The following is a 7,905-nucleotide window of genomic DNA, read 5'->3' as shown; positions in this document are numbered from 1 at the left end:
CAGGGTATGATGTTGACAACAATTCAGCAATCATAATCCTCTAGCTGTGTATCTTTTGGGTTTCATCCTTCATTCGAATGACCACAAGGAAGCCATTCCCACAGTTATCACTAAACTGATGAGGTTCATATGTTTACCAAACTTGTTATGGACATCATTGTCTTTATGCTTAGATATTAATGGGCCACTTCTGACATTGCACCATGCTTCAGGCACTTTGTACTTCAGTTAAGGAGTTGCTCACAGTTAGACCTCACACGATTTCCCTTGTCTTTCTGCCTTCTGATTTCCTATTTTAACTGTGTGCTGAACTTCGTTTTTGCTGGTTTTAGCACTCAGGGCACTTTATCACTGCTGACCAGTGCTTAAGTACATGTGCTCTGTGTCTAAAATGTAATCAATCAATCAATCAGGCGTTTGTAAAGAGTGACTACTAACCCATAAGGGTCTCAAGGCGCTGGCGGGGGGGGGCTTAGGGGGTTAGCAGGCTCCAGTCGATCAAGAGGGGGGTCTGTCGAAGAGCCAGGTTTTGAGGTTTCTTGAAAAGATGGAGAGTGATGTTATCTGTCTGAGGTGAAGCGGAAGGGCGTTCCAGGCTCAGGCCGCGAGGAAGGAGAAGGAGTGGCCTCCCAATCTGGTATTTCTGGTGCAGGGGACACAGCGTAGGAGTGCTGGGCTGATTGGGTCCTCTGGGGTGCGTGGAATTTGAGTCGGCTGTTCAGGTATGCTGGTCCGGTGTCGTGGAGGGCCTTGTGGGCGTGGTTGAGCATCTTGACTTCAGATTTGATGGGGAACCAGTGGAGTGTGCGCAGGTGCTGGGAGATGTGGCAGTGTCTTGGCAGGTCAAGGACCAGTCTTGCGGTGACGTTCTGGATGTTCTGTAGTTTGCCGGTGAGGTTTTTGTTTATTTCGGAGTAGAGTGCGTTGCCGTAGTCGAGTCTGCTGGTGACCAGGTATGAGTGATGGTCTTTCTGTGTTCGAGGGGGATCCATTTGAAGGTCTTAAGAAGGAGGCAGAGGGTGTGGAAGCAGGAAGATGAGATGGAGTTGATCTGGTGGTCCAATTTAAGCTCTGAGTCCAGGATGATTAGCAGGTTGCGTGCGTGGTCCGTGGGCGGGCTTCCAAGGGCGGGGGTCACCAGGTGTCGTTCCATGCGTCGGGGTTTGGGCCCATGATGAGTACTTATGTTTTGTTGGTGTTTAGTTGTAGGCAGCTGTTTTTTCATCCATTTGGTAACGGCTTCCATGCCTTCTCGAAAATTGTGTCTGGCAGTATTGGGTAGTTGGCTAGGGAGAGGGTGATTTGGGTGTCATCTGCGTATGACACAATGTTGAGTCCATAGATTCTGACGAAGGGTAATGGCATTTAGCTTCTCCATGATTGGCACATTTGATTTACTAATAAGTCCCTAGTATGTGCACTACATGTGTCTTGGGCCTGTAAATCATATATTACTAGTGTGCCTGCAGCACTGATTGTGCCACCCACATGAGTTGCCTTCAAACCTGTCTCTGGCCTGCCACTGCAGAGCCTTTGTGTGCAGCTTTCAACTGCCTTTTCGACCTGGCATTTTCACCTACTTGCCAGGCCCAACCTTCCCTTTTGTTATATAAAAGTCACCCCAAAGGTAGGCCCTAGGTAGCCCCATGGGCAGGGTGCAGTGTATTTGAAAAGGTAGGACATGTCCTTTTGAGTTTTACATGTCCTGGCAGTGAAAGACTTCTACATTCGTTTTCACTACAGCAAGGCCTATCTCTCTCATAGGTTAGCATTTGAGCTGCCTTGTAACAATTTAGATAAATAAATAAATAAAGGGGCTTGTAAAGCGCCTGGTGGCGCCATCACGGCGTGTCCCCGCGCTGTGGAAAAGAGTCAAGAAACCGGAAGGAGATTACAGGGAAAACAGATGAGTTTTCAGAAGCTTTCTAAAGGTGGCTTCAGAGTCAGCTAATCTGATGCTCATCGGGAGCTGGTTCCACTCTTTGGCTGCCATTACACGAAAGGAGCGGCCTCCCATTCTGGCTTTTTTTACACGGGGAATTTTCAGCAGACCTGTTCCCCCAGACCGGAGAGTTCTAGTGGGTTCATAGGGGATAGCTAGGTCGGTCATGTAGGGAGGGGCAGAGTGTGCGAGGATCCTATAGCACATAAGGAGGGCTTTAAATAGGACTCTCTTCTTTATAGACAGCCAGTGCAAGGTGGCAAGGGCAGGTTTAGATGCCGCTCTTCTAGGAAGTCTAAGGACTAGGCGTGCAGCGGTATTCTGGAGCACTTGAAGTCTCCTGATGTTTTTCTGCGTTGTTCCGAGCAGAAGCACATTGCCATAGTCCATCCTCGAGGTCACAAGAGCTTGGGTCATAGTGCGCCTTGCTTCAAGAGGAAGGAGGTCAAGGGTGCGATTTAAGGTCTTCATAACACCAAAGCACTTCCCCACCATTTTGTGCACATGGCTGTTGAAGGAAAGTCTGGGATCAATCCAGATCCCCAGATTTTTGGCTGATTGGCATGGGGTGGGTAATGGCCCTAGACAAGATGGCCACCACTCCTTGGTCCAACTCGTGTCCCTGCCACCAATCACCAGAACCTCCGTTTTGGAGCCATTAAGTTTCAGGCAGTGTTGGTTCATCCAGCCTGCCAATGCCTGCATGCAAGTTTTAAAGTTGTCGGCTGCCCTGCAGGGTGATTGGGTCAAGGAGATGAGAAGTTGGGTATCGTCGGCATATGAAACTAGTTCAATGCCGAACGATTGGACCACAGCAGCCAGAGGAGCCAAGTAAAGATTGAACAGGGTAGGGCTCAGGGCAGAGCCCTGAGGAACCCCCTGTTCCAGAGGTATGCTATCAGAGAGGTGTACGCCTCTCTGAACCTGGAAGCAGCGGCCGTTGAGGAATGCTTTCAACCAGCCCAGTGCTTCCTGGGTGACCCCGGCTTTGTTCAGACACTGCAGCAAGATGGAATGTGCTACAGTGTCGAACGCGGCACTGAGGTCCAGCATAATTAGTGCCATAGTCTGGCCCTGATCAGCACCCGCCCGTAGGGTTTCTGTTGCTCTCAGCAGGGCAGTTTCTGTGGAGTATCCAGCCCTAAAACCAGATTGAGAAATATGGAAGGCGTCATTAGACTCAAGGTGAGCCATAAGTTGTTTATTCGCTATTTTCTCGGCTACTTTCGCCAGGTAAGGTAGCAGCGAGATGAGCCGTAGGTTCTCGAGGGTGTCTTGACTGACATTAGGTTTTTTCTTTATTGGAAGAACAATAGCTTTCTTCCATTCCACAGGGAGAGTGGCCGAGGCAAAGGATAACTGAAGGATATGCCTGAAATGAGGTTCTAAGACTTCAAGGCTGGCTGCCAGAATCTTCGGGGGGGCAGGGTCCCTGGGAGAGCCAGAATTAATGCTTTTGCAGATACTGGTTAAATTAGGAGTCGGAGGGACCGAGAAGAAGTTTAGGCAAGTTCTGGCATGGGTAATCTCAACGTCCTCCATGAAGTCAGAACCAGAGGGTGGCTCAGTTGAGAAGTTGGCGTAGATGTTGGTAATTTTACTGGCAAAGTATTTGGCGATGTTATTACACGTATCAACTGAGTCATTCAGAGCCGTACTCTCGTTGGATACCACAGATATTTCCTTAAAAATTTTAAAGAGCTCCTTTGAAGAGTTTTCCGCTTCTCCAATGCGGATTTTATAGTGGAGGGCTTTAGCGGAGCGAATGAGTTTGTAGTAGCGCGCTTGGGCTTCTTTATAGTGATTTTTAGCTATAGGGCAGAATTTGGTGCGCCATTCGCGTTCAAATTTTTTACAGACGGTCTTAGTAGTCTGAAGTTCCGACGTGAACCAAGGGGAGGATTTTCTCATTTTTTTGTTGACACGTGACCTACGAATCGGAGCAGTCTTATCTAGGGCAGTTTGGACACAATTCTTCAGGCACGTATAAGCAGTCTCACAATCAAGCCCTCCGGGAGGTCCAGTTGCTGCAAGTTCATCCACGAAAGTGGGTAAATTAAAGTTTTTCCACTTTCGATTTAAATAGACCTGCGTATTCTCATTTCTTAGTTCAGACTCAGATATCCATATGTGTATGGGAATGACAAAGTGGTCAGACCAGGGAACGGGGATAGGAGAAAGCACTTCCGCTCCGTTCCAGTTACAGAATATGGGATCGAGTAAGTGGCCTTGTCTATGAGTAGGGACCAGATTTTTTAGAGTGAGTTGCAGGGAGAGTAGTTCAGCTTTTATGCAGGAAGCATCATTGTCTAGAACATCATCAAAATGGATGTTCATATCGCCGAGCACCATAAGTCTGGATTTCCTTAAGGCGAGGTGTGCAGTAGCCTCTACTAGACTAGCTATGAAGTCAAACAGCGTGCCTGGGGGTCTGTAAATCAGAATACCTGATAGGGAGTGTTGGGGCCCCAGTATGATAGTAAATGAGGCTGCTTCGCAGTGATCAATTGTCAGGGGAGATAAGGAGCATTGTAAGGGGGCTTTAACAGCAATAGCTATTCCACCTCCTCGGCCGTTATGCCTATCAAGCCTGGCGAGGGAGTAGCCTGGAGGCATCGCCTCTATGATGTCTGGGTCGGAGTGTTCGCCCAGCCAAGTTTCGGTTAGTAATAGCATGTCGAGTGCCTCATCCTCGAGTAGATGGTAGATTTGAGTGCAGTGTTTCCTAAGGGATCTGCAATTCAGCAAAGCTGCTTTTATAAGGTTTGTAGGGGGGGCTTTAGAAGATTCCACTACTGGCTTGAAAGGGCACACGGGACAATTGTGCAGTGATAGAGCATCCATGGAATGTAAACATGGTGCGGTTATAGCATGTTGGAGGTTTAGTAGAGTCTGTTTATCATAACGTATTGGAGGGGATATAGGTTTAGATCGTAATTGGCCAGGGAGTCTGGCCCCGCGCCCCGTCCTGTCGCGGACGGGCGCAGACGGGCTTGACTTTGGCTCGACTTCGGCGCGCTTCCGGCGCGCCCGCTGCACGCGTCCGCTGCGCGGTCGCTGGCCAACACACATTTATAGGCGGTAGGGGCAACTAGAGCGCTGACCTGGCCGCCCGAGCCCGGAAGTGGTAGGCTCCTCCTCGCCCTCCGCAGCAAACGCCCAGAAATGGACGCGGCGGACCGGGGCGGGAGTCGGCAAGCAGGTAAGACACAAGAATGACAATTCAGCACACAGTTATTTTAAAAATTAGCCTTAGTCGCTAAACATAAAATATGTGGTATGTGACTGAAATTCAGCACACAGTATTTTAAAAATTAGCCTTAGTCGCTAAACATAAGATATGACGCTATAGATCAGCGTTAAAACAGTGTGGCACAACAGAGCAACAGAGCGCGAGCGGATAGAGCCTGCCACTGCCACCGGCAAGACTCTTCTCCACAGAGCGACTGTGCGAGGCTGCAGACTAAATACCCACGCCTCTACAGCGCAACTAGAGCGCTGACCTGGCCGCCCGAGCCCGGAAGTGGTAGGCTCCTCCTCGCCCTCCGCAGCAAACGCCCAGAAATGGACGCGGCGGACCGGGGCGGGAGTCGGCAAGCAGGTAAGACACAAGAATGACAATTCAGCACACAGTTATTTTAAAAATTAGCCTTAATCGCTAAACATAAAATATGTGGTATGTGACTGAAATTCAGCACACAGTATTTTAAAAATTAGCCTTAGTCGCTAAACATAAGATATGACGCTATAGATCAGCGTTAAAACAGTGTGGCACAACAGAGCAACAGAGCGCGAGCGGATAGAGCCTGCCACTGCCACCGGCAAGACTCTTCTCCACAGCGCGACTGTGCGAGGCTGCAGACTAAATACCCACGCCTCTACAGCGCAACTAGAGCGCTGACCTGGCCGCCCGAGCCCGGAAGTGGTAGGCTCCTCCTCGCCCTCCGCAGCAAACGCCCAGAAATGGACGCGGCGGACCGGGGCGGGAGTCGGCAAGCAGGTAAGACACAAGAATGACAATTCAGCACACAGTTATTTTAAAAATTAGCCTTAGTCGCTAAACATAAAATATGTGGTATGTGACTGAAATTCAGCACACAGTATTTTAAAAATTAGCCTTAGTCGCTAAACTTAAGATATGACGCTATAGATCAGCGTTAAAACAGTGTGGCACAACAGAGCAACAGAGCGCGAGCGGATAGAGCCTGCCACTGCCACCGGCAAGACTCTTCTCCACTTCCAATTAGGAGCAGACAGAAAATTGGATTTGGTGTTTTCAGGGGGCTGATGTGTCCCCTGTTAATCCTGATTGCTAATCATCTGGCTGATGGGTCTTCCTGAGCTAGAGTGAGAGAGAGGAGCTGACACTTGCACCTGAATAGGGCTGGGCCTGTCCCTACATATAGCTGCATACCCCCTGTAGTGTGTCTGGAGGGCAGGGTCGTGCGCACTACAAATATGTTTCATTAATATCTCCCTATGTCAAAGGCTAGAATGGGTATAAGTATTGGACCCCTGACGCCATATACTCAGAACACTTCTGGACTGAGGACATTCTGCCAGGAAGAAGTGCTGCCAGGAGGGACTGCCACGTTGCTGCTTGCTTTCCTGTGTTGGCCTGCTGCCTGCTGCTTATTGTCTTGGAGTGAGAAGACAGGACTTTACTCTTTACATCCTAGATCTGAAAGTTATCCAAGGGCTTGTTTGGACTCGCCTCCAGTTTCTGAAGCTTCAGCGATGCCAAAGACTTCACTTGCATCTTGCTACCAGCACATGGGCTCCTCTGCTGTGAGTCCTGTTCTGCCAAGTGACACCAATCCAGTACTCGACCCTTGGAAGTGAGTGTTATGTGCTGCAACCCAAGAAACTGATGGATTAACTCCAAAGTGTCTTTTGGAACTGGTGCATTAACCCTAATATTTGGGTTGAGCATTTTAAAGTAGTCTATGTCTCCTCTCATCAAGTTCTTCAACTTGAGGGTACTTTGATGGGCCAATCAGCAGCCTCAGATTTAGGAATGTCTATTGAGTTGGAAGATGTCATAGCTGTTATCAATAGATGACCTGTAGATAAGGCACCTGGCCCTGACAGGGTTCCCTTTGATCTCTTTAATGACAATGTTGTATTTTGGGCTCCTCTCTTAACCATTGTCCTCAATGGTGTATCTAAGGTTGGGCCTCCAAAATACTGGTCACATTCGGTCATAGTACTGATATTTAAGATAGGGGACAAGGTAGTCCAAAATGCTACTGGCATTTTCCCCCAATCAGTTCCAAAGCTTAGATGATAGGAAGAATTGTCTTATATTGGTTAGAGGTCTGGGCTCAGGAAAATGAAATTGTGTCTGATCTACAATATGGATTTAGGGCAGGATATAGCACTGTGGAACAATGCCTAAACCTACAGGTAATAATTAGTAAATATACTTTGTCTAAACCAGGACATATTTATTTAGCTTTTATGGGCGTAAAGTCCGCTTTTGATCATGTGAATCGTACCAAAGTTTTGGAGCATTACGTTGTGTTAGACCTGGCATCTTTGGCATGGTTCCCCTGACTTTTTTAAAAGAAAGCCTTACACAGTGTAAGGTGCAATCTTGTGCACTCCAATAGCAAAAAAACGCGTAAAGTAGTTAGGAAAATCAGGTAGACTGAACTAATTTTTGAATGAAGAAACAAATTCTTTTAAATTCTTGATAGTATCAATGAAGTTCATCATATTCCATCATACGATTAGATATAAATTGTTCCGTACTACAGAAAATATACGTCTAAATCGATTCAGTCCATGGTTCTGATGAATCACATGGGTGAGCTGTCTCCCCTATGCATTTTGTGCATAGCATTTCATCAGGGGGAATCTATAATGAAATAAACCAAGAAGCACGTGTGTATTGCTGATCTGTGATAAGTGGGAATGCAAAAAACGAATGTGACGATTTAACCGATAATATAATCAGTGAT

Source organism: Lissotriton helveticus, chromosome 7, assembly GCF_964261635.1.
Source record: "Lissotriton helveticus chromosome 7, aLisHel1.1, whole genome shotgun sequence".
Lineage (NCBI taxonomy): Eukaryota > Metazoa > Chordata > Amphibia > Caudata > Salamandridae > Lissotriton > Lissotriton helveticus.
The sequence above is the reverse complement of the archived record's forward strand: the minus strand, read 5'-3'. Positions refer to the sequence as shown.